The sequence below is a fragment of the Enhydra lutris genome, unplaced genomic scaffold (genome assembly GCF_002288905.1).
Source record: "Enhydra lutris kenyoni isolate GAN:26980312 unplaced genomic scaffold, ASM228890v2 scaffoldscaffold49, whole genome shotgun sequence".
In the NCBI taxonomy this organism is placed as follows: domain Eukaryota; kingdom Metazoa; phylum Chordata; class Mammalia; order Carnivora; family Mustelidae; genus Enhydra; species Enhydra lutris.
In genome coordinates, this window is record NW_019154133.1 from 276,958 (window position 1) to 289,966 (window position 13,009).

General features: G+C 37.2%; 1 protein-coding gene across 1 annotated transcript in view; it reads right to left on the reverse strand.

Annotated features, from left to right (window-relative positions):
- LOC111156812 (RALY RNA binding protein like) overlaps nt 1–13,009 on the reverse strand; it is a 686,812-nt gene that overhangs the window by 199,504 nt on the left and 474,299 nt on the right. The window lies entirely within an intron of this gene.

The window sequence follows — 13,009 nt, forward strand, 5'->3', positions numbered from 1 at the left end:
GCAATCACACAGTGAAAGCGAGGGTAATACCATTCTCATAAAATTACAGGGGAGACGCTACAGCCTGTAACTACTCTATCTAATGCAAATCTTCTAGAGAAAATTGTCTTCCCCTCACCTCCCCCCAACTGATATCAGTTAAGTTCTCTAATAAAATCTGCACTGTTAAAGTGCTATGCTCGAAGCAATGTTGAATTAAGAACAGATTCATGTATTTAGCAAGAACAGTAGAACTGAAAATACAAATAAGAAATATAAAAACCGTTGTTTGATTTTTACAGAAATTAACAACTATCTTTTGGGTTCACGTGTCTGGTAGCCACCCTACAATGCCGAGATTCGTATTTCAGTTTTGAAATTCTACCAAATTCGTTCTCTCAGCTCTCAGTGCACTTTGTATGTTCAGTTATTAAAGCAATGATCACTTTTAGTTTTGTCTCTTTCTCCAAACAGACTGCTTCTCAGGCAATGCAGGAATTGCATTATTTTCACATGATCTCCCCAGGCCTGGAAGAGAAGGGGCACGCGATAGGGTATCAGAGTTGGTGAGGGCCTACTACGTGCTGGGTACTCTATCTCCTTCCAAAAGAAGCCTTTCATGAGTCTTTTGTCCACCTTTCCCCCTGCCTCATTTTTGACCTCAGACCTCTATTTTCACAGGATTGTGGACATATCCTTATCTGAACACACTTCATTCACACTGTCAACCGGAAAGCACAGAAGCTTTGTCTTCATGTGCCCTGTACTCTCTCTGCTCTGAGAGCAACGCCAGCCTGGCCCCCAGCAGAAGCTCAGGAGCACTACCTCTCCCAAACCCTCAAATTGTGGATAATTTCAAATCTCCTTCATGTGCTAATGAGGGTGTCTGAAATGCAGTTTTATTTAAAACACCAAAGGATTTATACACCAGTGAATAACTTCTATGTAATAAGACTTCCTGATGATACATTACGCTTCCATCTCCCAGCTAAAAGCAGAAGACATTTTCAATTGCCAAAATTCTTTTTCAATGTTAACAAACTCAGTCTACTTACTGATAGCAGGAGACATTCTTTTTTTTTTTTTTTAAGATTTTATTTATTTATTTGTCTCAGAGAGAGAGAGAGAGAGAACACAAGCAGGCAGAGTAGCAGGCAGAGGCAGAGAGAGAAGCAGGGTCCCCACTGAGCAAGGAGCCTGATGTGGGACTCAATCTCAGGACCCTGGGATCATGCCCTGAGCTGAAGGCAGCCACTTAACCCACTGGGCCACCCAGGCGTCCCAGAAGACATTCTTCTTAATAGAAGGAGTGTTTCAGTGTCAAGAATATTTTTATATGTAAGTAATTACTGCATTTCATAATCATAGATTTCAAAAAGAGCATGTCGGCAGGTTTTTAGCAGTAGGCCCGTCCACTTTCTTTGACTTTGACCAACAACCTACAGTGTTTAGTGAGATTCTTGGTCAAAGAACCTCCACTATGGTTACATCTCACTATAAGACATAGGTAATTATGTAACATTGGAAGGATTTTCCTTGTGTTTTCTTTAATAGTGAGATTAATGTATTTCAATAAATAAAATAAGTAGGCCTTTTCTTAGTGACATATAATACCCCTTATATCCCACAACCTTTCACCTGCTTAATTTTTCTCCATAGCACTTATGTATTTGTTTTTCTGTCTCTGCCTACTAGAACATTAGCTTTTAGAGGACAAGCTTTCTTTTTTCAGAGATATATATCCAAAGGACATATCATTGTCTGGTATTAAGTGGGCTCTTAGTAAGTATTTGGTGAATAAAGGACTTTTTATGAACTAATTTAAATTATAAAGACAGGAGAGCCTGGGTGGCTCAGTGGGTTAAAGCCCCTGCTTTCGGCTCAGGTCATGATATCAGGGTCCTGGGATCAAGCCCTGCATCGGGCTCTCTGCTCAGCGGGAGCCTATTTCCTCCTCTCTCTCTCTGCCTGCCTCTCTGTCTACTTGTGCTCTGTCAAATAAATAAATAAAAATCTTAAAAAAATAAATTATAAAGACAATACAACTATAATTTATTTTTCAATAAATCTGGACAATAGCCAAATTCATGTTTATTGACTGAAGTTACTTTCTTACTTGATACAAGTACTTGTAATCTCATGTCTATCTTCCGGCCCCAGAGTTAATTTGGATGAGTTCACTGTTTTGGATGGAATTGTATATAACTCACAGATGTGAAGATAAATTTTAAATTTACCAAAGCAAAGTCACTACCACAAAGCAAGTTCTCCTCTATAAAAGTTACTCCTGCCAGAAGACCAACAAACCATAAAATCTATTACAACTAAACAAAATTAAAACCATTTGTCTGACATATGTATATACATGCCTGTGATATGAATAAACATGTCATTGGTGATGATGAGGCAGAAATAGCCTAATGCTATTAATGACATAAATGATATTAATTTTTACATTATTACATGGTTCCAGCACATGTGTAGTTTTTTTCTTTTCACATTTTTAGTGCTGTAGTATCTGGAATTAACATCGATCTGAACAGTTTTTGCAAAGGCTATGTAACAATTTAAATTTGTTTACATATACCACAACCCTTCACCCAGCCTCACTCATCATCATACAGACAGACACAGACACACATTAAAACAAGTATCCTGACTTATACTCCTCAATGTCTGGAAGGTGTTGCCCTCCCAATCTTGCACCAGGGTTGACTTTATAAGTTTCCACGTAAGGATTTTCATGTTATCAACTCTTTCCTACATTACTTTTCTCACCTCAGGGAATACAGAGCCACCCACTCTTGAACCTCATATCTGTGCTTAGTACGTTAAACCATCACAGTTGGGGACCTCAACTACACCTGTTGGATTAGGACCAACTTCACAAGTTGCAATACAGGTAGGAAGATGCGAGGAAGGCAGAGGAAGTAGCTGAGGGAAAGGAGGTCTTGGCTGGGAAATTTTCAGCCACAAGAATATGGAGGAAATATGTAAACATACAGGACAGAAAAAGTAGCTGAAGAGAGAGGGCAGTTCCAGGCATCTCATTCTTTTTTTTCCCCCCTACCCTCCTCAAGAATCCAGACTGAATACTTTTATGTTCAAAATCAGTTTTATGTTCAAAATCAGTCAAAAAAGCACTAGTTGCTTTATAAAAATATCTGTCTACTCACTCCAACATGATTTCTTTTAATGAACTCAATCTTTTTAAAAACTTTCTTATATTAGAGAAAGAGAGAGAGAGAGAGAGAGAGCGAGCGCACACCAGCTGGGGGTGAGGACAGAGGGTGAGGGAGAAACAGACTCTCCACTGAGAAGGGACCCCCAACAGTAATGGAACTTGATTTTGGGACCCTGGGAACATGACCTGAGCTGAAGGCAGACACTTAATGAACTGAGCCATCCAGGCACCCCTAATGGACTCAATCTTTATACTCCATACATAAAATACAAATTCAGTGATTGTTGATAAATTGGGAAGGATGACTTATCATCCAAAATCAAGTGATTATGTCAATATCTCTCCCTGTTTCATGGAAGGAACCATTTAAAACCTAAAAGTACCTGGCAAAGTAAGAGAAAATGACTTTTAATATAAGAGAAAAACAAATAAGAAAGAAGGAAGGAAGGAAGGAAGGAAGGAAGGAAGGAAGGGTGGGTATTGTGTGTATGCATACAATGAAAGATAAAGGAAGTACTATGTGCTGCTGTGTGTCAGGCACTGTGCTAAGTACACATCATGTCACATAATCTTTGCAAAACTGTTACTTAGCTATCCCTACTTTCCTTTTAGCAATGAGTAAGCTTTCCCCAAATGAGGGCAGATGCAGGTAATATTCAGGGACACTGCATGACTTAGGTAGTTGTGTTGAGATTATTTTATTAGAAAATAGACCAATATGATTTTAGGACTGAATTAAGGGACAATGCACTAGGTAGCTGCTGGAGAGGACTTCTGTAAAAGTGTCATTATAATGTCACTAGTTATGTATTGAAATCAAGAAAATGATGTTTGCTAGAACTCATCACAGGGAATGAGCATCATGGTTTAATGGGAACATTCATTTAGGGAGTGCACAGTAGGTGTTGTGAGTTAGGCTGTCTTCTAAGAGTTTTATGGGATTACTCACTGAATACTAAAAACAATCCTATGATGAAGGCATCCACCTCCTCCTCCTATCACCACTACCACCACCACCACCACCATCATCATCAACATCATCTCATCATTATTTTGTTTTTGCCCTTTATAATGTTTTAGTAAGATAAGGCCGAGAGATTAAGTGTTCTGACTGAAACCTCCCAGAGAACAAGAGGTAAAGCCCTATTTTGAACCAGCAGATCTTTCTCTAGAGCTAATGCAATAATACAACATGCTTTGTAAGGTTGAAGGGATCCTTTCCATAGCTGTTTCCACCACAGAGGATGAAGACCCACAGAGACATATTTCCATAACAACTAGTGGTGCTCAACTAACTCCTGAGAGGGATGAAGGCAGTCAACTGCAGGGCTTCAGCTGCTGGCTGCTGGTAGGGACATTCAAGTTCAGAAGCACCATGGACTTCTTGGAAGACAGCAGATATCCACTCATGTCTGCAGCTGTGGTGACTTCCCTTTCTCATACATGTCACCTCACCCCCACCTCCTCCTTTGAAAGGAGACCCTCTTCCTTTCTTCCAAATAAAACACTGAAAGAACATTTAAAGAATACCATGAGTATCAAATGATTAACCCATCTAGAGTTCTGACATTCTTACCTAGTTTAAAGATGACAATATGTATGTAAGTGATGAGTCACTAAATCTTGCACCTGAAACTAATATTACACTGTATGTGAATGAAGTGGAATTTCAATAAGAACTTGAAAGAAAAAAATAAATAAAAATTATAATATGTGTTAATTTTGATAGAACTTTTAAGAATTTTATCAAGACATAGCATGTGGATGGGGTAGAAATATTTAACTTGAACTGCATAATACTTATGTCAGAGAATGACTAGAACTATAAAATGATAAAATTGAAAAGGTGCAAGAAGTGAAGTTGCCAAAATTTCTCATTTACAGATGTCTGGTCCACCACAGAGAGCTCTTACAAGTTTGCTAGATGGAAAACTGAAGGGACTGGAGGGGAAGGACCTTAAGCTACTCAAACCAGGGACTCATAGCAGGAGCTTCAATCCAGGACACCCCAGAGTTAGCCCAGAGCTTTTCCCTCTGAGCTTCCTAGTCTGAAGTCCTTCTTTAAGTGATTGGAGTGATACCTCAACTTTCCTTCAGTCAGTTTTTCTCAGGTTTGCACAGAAAGTCACCAACAGTTAACCTTTCTCTTATGTCATTCTTGTCACTCCACAGCACAACGTACAGATGTGGACCTTCTCTACCTTTCCCTCACCAGCATATCAGCTGTCCCTGTGGAACTCGGCCTTTTCTCTGCTCAGATGTGAGCTTGTCTTCTTTATTAAAACATCTCCTTGCTAGTGCAGCCCCTATAAATTCTTGACAAAAAATCCTTTGCTCAGGTACTTTCAGGGATAACATCCAAATATTTTCAACCTCAGCACAATCACTGATCCATCTTTCGATGATTTAAGGGAAAATATATGTATTTTCTGTGCATGTCCATATTAAACGATTTGCTGTCTTGCCTAATGTTCTGGAACTGGATCTATATCAGTTTCTCCAGAGTCAAGTGCTCTCCTGTTAGCAGATAGTAAATATAAATAGTTATTAATTAATATATTGAGTGGCTATCATATTAAAAAATCTTGTCATTTTACCTAGTACCTCATTTTACTGATGAATTTATCATTGTTCTTTTTTAAGTCAGAGAAAACATAAAACTTCCTAATGTTCCGCTCAAGTTTTCATTTGTAATACTGGTTCAAATGAGTGAGAAAATTTCCAGAATGGTGCTTCTTTATACTTGACTGCTTGTACTTAACAAACAAGTCAACTGCATATTCCCTTAGTTTGATTCATTAAATGTTTTTATGTACTCGGAAAAAAATTTTCTAAGATTTTTTTGTAAACTATAATTGGATTTTATTATTAAGTCTTTATTCATTTCTTTGGACTTTCTCCAGTTTCTTATGCTCTAATATCAAAGAAGTCTTTGAAATCCCTGAATTTTAAAAATATTTTATACTCCAACATAGTCAACACAGTTAAATATTTCTCCTTTATAAATCACACTGCAATTGACTTTATTTTCATCGACTCTCCTTGGTAATTTTTTCTGAGCATTCTCACATTTGCTTACTTCCTTTTCTTTGTATGGTTTTCCCATCTTCTCTTAATTTCACCATTCTTTTAGCCTTAATTTGATTTTTTTTAAAGATTTTATTTATTTATTTGACAGAGAGAGGCACAGTGAGAGAGGGAACACAAGCAAAGGGAGTGGGGGAGGGAGAAGCAGGATTCCCGCTGAGCCTGGAGCCCAGTGAGGGTCTCAGTTCCATGACCCTGGGATCATGATCCGAGCCAAAGTCAGCCGCTTAAAATCGGAGCCACCCAGGCACCTCCTAAATTTGATTTTTCAGGTTTAGTTTTATCTTCTTAGTGGTCTTATTTTCCCATTCATATTTGGATAAATTTATTTGCATCGTCTCAAGGATAAAGGCATTCTATCTTTTTAATCACATACTTTGGGTGGGCCCAAATATTTAATGGTTCCTAAAAGATTTTTTTGAAAAGAAGACTAAAACAACAACAACAAAAAAGAAGACTAAAACATATACAATTAAATTAACCTTGAATTTTCTACAGATTATAACGAAGTATGAAGTAAGATATTTAAGCCTGTGTAAATAGTTTATCTTATTCAAAGTATTTTAAACAATGTTGACTGTTACACACTAAAAATGTAGCAATCCTAGATCTAAAAAATACAAAGTCTTTTAGGGGTGACAGCCACTTAAAGGGTATTATATTCATAACAAATTACCTCACAGACGTATGAACACAGTAATAGAGTTTATTGGGCGTGAGCATGATATGGGGGAATTGCTATGCCATGTTCCCTGGAGGTGTCTTATTTATGACAACACTTCCTCAGTAGTTTACAATTCTGTCCCAAACAGAGCACCTTCATGGTGTCCTGAGATGGAGGGATACTACTGAGCTTACATGGAATAATGGTGAGAGTTTAAAACATCCTTAAAATCATAATAGTTTCTAAGATCACAAAAATTTTGTGTAGAATTTCACTATAACAGAATTTACAAAATAAGAAACATATACTCTATTATATCTCTCTACTTGCCTCTGTCTATGTATCTATCTATCTATCCATCATCACCTATTTACCCATCTACCTACCTTTTTAAAAGCCAGAGTGGTGGGGCGCCTGGTTGGCTCAGTGGGTTAAAGCCTTTGCCTTCGGCTCAGGTCATGATCCCAGGGTCCTAGGATCGAGCCCCCACATTGGGCTCTCTGCTCAGCAGGGAGCCTGCTTCCTCTCTCTCTGCCTGCTTCTCTGCCTACTTGTGATCTCTGTCAAATAAATAAATAAAATCTTAAAAAACAAAAAACAAAAAACAAAACCCAGAGTAGTGAGTTGGTGAGCTACCTAGCAATACAGGGTCCATCCAGGGTGCTTGGAGGATGAATGACACTTCAGCAGCCAGACTCTGTTTGGGAAAGATCCTTAAAGAAGGAGAGAAGCTGCAGGGTGATGGTGGTGACCAGCAAGTGGCACTTGAAGCAGATGAAGGCAAAATGTAGCAAATGTACATGGAGAAATAAAAGCTAAAAGTCTTCTTGCATAAACTGTCAGTTGCCCAGGGCATTGCCTTTCTCTTTTTCTGACTGATTCTTATCTCAGTCTACTTCTTCCATCAAACTTCCCCTTTCTTCCTTTTTTTTTTTTTTTTTTTTTGCCTCTGAACTAGAGTAACTGGTCTTATCGTTCTATTTTTTCTTCGGCTGCCTTTTATCTATACAAAATTATACTTTATAGGATATTTGTATATCCCATATACATAGTATATAGTGGAGTATAAGTAAGGGGTAAGTCATCCCAATATATTATGCTAAAAAAGCCTAACTCATAGGATTTAGCACTTTATTTTATGATGCCTTGCATTCTCTGCTTTACAGAGGATATACTATGTTGCGGTTAGGACCACACATCTTAATTTCACGTTGTCACCTCTAGAGTCAACCAACATTAGTTTCAGAATGCAAGCAATGTAAGTGCATAGGAGATTTTTAAAATGAAAATAGTTCATTGATTAATTACAGAATTTGAATGAAATCCTATAAACAATAATTAAGAGCTTATTTAGTGCCAAGTATTTTACTTATGTGGTTTTATTTAATCTTGAAACAGCTATATGAGAAAGGAATTGTTATCTCATTTTGTAGACAGGAAAACTGAAGTTCAAGTGAGGTTCAGTTCACAAAGCTGGCAGGAGGTACAGCTGGAATCTGCATCCAAGTGTGCAAATTGCAAAAGCCATGCCCAATCTATGATACCACTAACATATATACTAAATGAATAAATGTCAGACAATGAAATCAAATTCAGAAAAATTTGAGAACAGGGAACACTATCTAGAATTTTACCTCAGTTTGAATTACTGGAGTTAGTGCTATTCTTTTGGAAGATATACCTGCTTTTAATGTGTGAAACAATGGGAGAACAAATTTGATACATAGGATTTCAATATGGAATTTATTCTGATATCCATCTCAGGACTCCAAGTAAAGGATTCTAGAGATGCATGTGCAGGATCCTAAAGATATTTATGTAAAGGCAACACAGGAGACTAATTGATGCATTTAATATATTTATATTAACTTAAATTTCCAGTATGGATTTGGAGAATGTTCTTCAAGGAGATGAATCAAGTGGGTGAGAATAGATCTGGAAAAAGTTTCCCGTTAAAAATAGATAAAATTTGGGGCGCCTGGGTGGCTCAGTGGATTAAGCCTCTGCCTACAGCTCAAGTAATGATCTCAGGGTCCTGGGATTGAGCCCCCGCATCGCATGGGGCTTTCTGATCAGCAGGGAGCCTGCTTCCCACTCTCTCTCTGCCTGCCTCTCTGCCTACTTGTGATCTCTGTCTGTCAAATAAATAAATACAATCTTTTTAAAAAAGTAGATGAAATTAGGGGCACCTGGATGGCTCAGTCGGTTAAGCATCTGCCTCTGCCTCAGGTCATGATCTCAGGGTTTTGAGGTCAAGGTGGGTTCCCTGCTCAGTAAGGAGTCTGCTTCTCCCTCGACCTCTGCCCCTTCTCCCTCCTTCCCCTCCATCCCCACAATCCTTTTTTTCAAATAAATAAATAAAATCTTTGAGAAAAGTAAAGATATATAAAATTAGGTGATACATTTAAGTGTACACACCATACACAAACACACAATCTTGAAAATGTTCGGCTAAACATTATGATGGTTTGTTCGTGGTTTAAAAATATATTATTTAAATTTAAATTTAAATATATTATTTAACAAAGAGCAATACTAAAATGTGTGACTGTTTATGGACCTTTAAGACCTGCTGGCTAAATATGAATTTCTATTTACAGACCACATTCAGCATATATTGGTCTCTAATGATAACATCAAAATTTCTAATCATTTCCAATGTAAAATGTGCATAAAATATCTTAAGTATATATTAATAGAATTCATTTCAGCCTGTCTACAAAAGTGGTATACACAGCAGTCCTGTTCTCCTAATTTCTTTCCTGTTCATATTTAGTTATAATTATCACATTGATGAGCGGTTTCAGCCTGCTGAGTTGAATAGATTGAATTTTCAGGTATAATTTAGCATTACATAGCCCAAGGGTATTTCAAGAATCCAGCTCCAATCCTCATTTTGTGTGTATTTTGTGTCTACTAAAGGGCTCAGAACCACCTGGATAGTCTTTGACCTCACATATGTGTTCAAAGACAACTATTTGAATAAACTCTGCATTTGCTGTTACCAGCACAGCAGTATGTGAACAGTAAATATGTAAATGAAATTCATGATTCTCTTACTGTTATAAAAACCATCTTTAGATGTTTACTTAAACGGCCTTAGATACGGAAACAGGACTGTAAGTGGAAAAAAAGAGTCTCAAATTTTATTTTCCAAACTGTCTCCTTTAGTTTGATGAACACTAAATCTCAAGTTATTTTTAAATCATGTCTTGGAAAGCTTTAGAAAACCCACCTGGACTGTGCAGTAAATACATAAATGCGTCATTAGGGGGTTCACAAAATATGAACACAAATACAGCATGTGAAAAGGTGATTATTCAATTTCAAAAACCTTTGGTTCCCAACTTCTAGGACTACCTAAAGAAATGTTTTTAAGAAGGTACCATAACAGAGAAGAAACTGGGATTTCAGCCTGTAACCACCTGATCTTGATTCAATGAGAAAAAAAGATTGTGTTTTCCTATTTTAGGGCAGAGTTTATGGCATGTGTTTCCAGTAGCATAAATACCTATGTTTCCACCAGATTAATCTGATTTCTTTCTTATAAAATTTAGGATTCTATGTATGATCCTTCACTAAAATGAAGTTAATTTAACTTTAATTTTTCTCATATGTCCAATATAGATACTTCATGGACTCAAATTGTGCCATATGGATAATGTGTTGGTGGGCAAAGATAGACAGAATTATTTGTAAAGTTTTTATTTTAGTGGGAGGTACAGACATTAATTGATCATATAAAAAATATATTCTGTAAGTTCAAAAATAGGTGCTCTGAAAGTAGATGTGTGGTCTTAACGACAGTGTATGAGACCACAGCCCTTGACCGTAAGTTGGTTCATTCTTCTCTGGAGCTCTGTGGATGAGAGCTGTGGAAGGAGTGCTGAAAGAGTAGTCACAGGTGGTCACAAGGTATTCATGAGAGGTATACCAAGATGGGTGAGAAGATGTGGATGTATACAGTGGGTGATGGTACGTAATTGGTATTCAACAAATAATGCTGATAGAAGTTATGCTTATGTTAATCTTGTACCAATTTGTAACAATACTCCAAACAATTGTTCACTACTCAAATTAAGGCAATAAGAGTTAATAGAATTCTATGCCTCATTACTCCATTCCATGGATACTTATGAAGCACATACTTGTACTAGCTAGAAGAGGGTACAGGAAGATAAAATAACCATGGTCTTAATCTTGCAATGTTATTTACTAATAGATATTGTGTGAATCCAAAGCTTTTTTTTTTTTTAAAGATTTTATTTATTTATTTGACAGAGAGAGAGAGAGATCACAAGTAGGCAGAGAGGCAGGCAGAGAGAGGGGGAAGCAGGTTCACTGCTGAGCAGAGAGCCCGATGCGGGGCTCGATCCCAGGACCCTGAGATCATGACCTGAGCCGAAGGCAGAAGCTTAACCCACTGAGCCACCCAGGTGCCCCGAATCCAAAGCTTTTTAAAAAGAATGTTTAATGAAAATACTAGTTAAAAATACCTGTCCATATCAAACAGGAAAAATGTATACGGTACCCTGACATTCTAAATGCTGGTTTGAGTTTTACAGAAGTGGCAGTGAACAGTGACAGAAAGTGTAGTGTGTCAATAAATATCTGACAAGAGTTAATTTCATGCAGATCACTGGACAAGACACCTTGAGAAATTTCAGTGGAAGCAAAACAAAATATATCTATGCTAGAAAACATCATAGGATTGAAGCCAAGATATATGTATGTGAGTTGGTGCCCATGGCCTCAATGGGCTAGTGACAGCTGCCCAACCATACTCAAGCAGTTGAAACTAATGAATTGCTGAGTACAAAGGCGTGACACATTCTGAGAAATAATGGTTAATAAATATGACTCCAGAAAATGGTAATAGGAAAACTTTTATAATGAGAACACCAAATCAAGGCATTTCTGGTTAATAGTCATTCCACTTGACATTAGTCAACATCTGACAATGTTAATTATTTTCTTTTTCTCAAAAAATCCATTCTTTGGTTTCTATGCCATTGTTGTTTCTGAATTTCCTTATAAGTATCAAATTTATATTTATAGATAAAACTTGCAAAATGGCATATTCTAGAGTTGCTAAAAGTGTTTTAAAGCTCAAGATCTGGAGCCAGACTGGCTTATTTATTTGGGTATAAGCTCTGCCACCCAGCTCCTTGAGCTGGGGCAAGTTGCTTTATATATCCATATGGTTTCTTCATCCATAGAAGTTTCATCATCTATAATATACTCCCAGGATTATTATAATAATTAAAGAGTTAATATATAAACAGTGTTTACAATAGTTATCAGCATAAACATTAGCTGTTATTATGAAATGTATCTATTTGGATGTCCAAAAATCGTATCTACCAAATCCAACATGTGTTAAAAAAAACCATGTTTCCCTTCCATTGTTTCTGGCCAGATGATAGCATGTAAAACTATAATTCATTACATCTACTTCATTTGTTACTATATTTCTAGCAGCCAGCTCAGTATCTGAAATATACTAGCTGCTCTACAAATATTTAAAAATGAATGATTGTATTAGTTTTCTGTTTTTGCTATAAGAAATTACTACAAACTTAGTGGTTTAAAATAGCACAAACTTATTCTAATAATTCCGGAAGTCAGAAGTTTAAAATAAGGCATTGCTCAGGCAACATTTTTTCTGAAGTATTCAGAGAAAAATCTATTTGTCTTTTCCAGCTTGCAGAGGTTACTTATTTTCCTTGGCTCATGGCCTGTCCACCTTAAGAGTTTGTCATTCCAACCACTGGTTCCATTGGCATAATCTCCTTTTTCTTCCTTTCACCTGCCTGTCTCTCTTATAAGGATAGTTGTTTTTGGGGTGCCTGGGTGGCTCAGAGTGTTAAGCCTCTGCCTTCGGCTCAGGTCATGATCTCAGGGTCCTGGGATCAAGCCTCACATCGGGCTCCCTGTTCAGCCGGGAGCCTGCTTCTCCCTCTCTCTGCCTGCCTCTCTTCCTACTTGTGATCTCTGTCAAATAAATAAATAAAATATTTTTTAAAAAAAAAGGATACTTGTTTTTACCATTGGCCCATTCATAAAATCTAAGATAACACCAGCATTTTAAGATC